Source organism: Penaeus monodon, chromosome 31 (assembly GCF_015228065.2).
Source record: "Penaeus monodon isolate SGIC_2016 chromosome 31, NSTDA_Pmon_1, whole genome shotgun sequence".
Taxonomy (NCBI): domain Eukaryota; kingdom Metazoa; phylum Arthropoda; class Malacostraca; order Decapoda; family Penaeidae; genus Penaeus; species Penaeus monodon.
Window position 1 is genome coordinate 15,282,578 of NC_051416.1, and position 589 is coordinate 15,283,166.

The following is a 589-nucleotide window of genomic DNA, read 5'->3' on the forward strand; positions in this document are numbered from 1 at the left end:
CATGGGTGAAGATCATAGATAGATTTATTGACATAAGTCATTCGTATATAATATGTTCTCTTCAACACCGTTTTTGCATGTCTTTCTCGGGTGCCAAGTACTCAATTTTCGATCGTCTTTACGCTTCCCGGTCTTTCCCTCTACGTTTTAAATATTTCTTAGTATGAAATTATCTGAATTATTCTGTAAGAATAAATAGTTAGGAATACATTTTTGTTGTTGTTTTGTACTAGTGATATACCACCCTCATACAGGTGCCAAGTGCCTTTACTGAGATTTTCCTTCACTATCAATATTTTATTTTTATCATTATTTCTTCATTCGTATCTTTTTTATTTGATAATTATATATCCAGTTGTTGTTGCATGATCAACTTAATAACTGGACAACGCAGCGCTTTTTATCTTTAACTAAAACAAGCTCATCAATGGCCGACCAACTAGTTTCAAATTCCGTTTTTTTTTTCTATTTCTATAATAGTTTAAAATTTTCATTGTTTTTTTATATCAATTCAAAATAAAACACCATATCTTAATGAAAACGATCATTCTGCCCTCTGATAATTTCAAAATGTATATACCATTTTTTA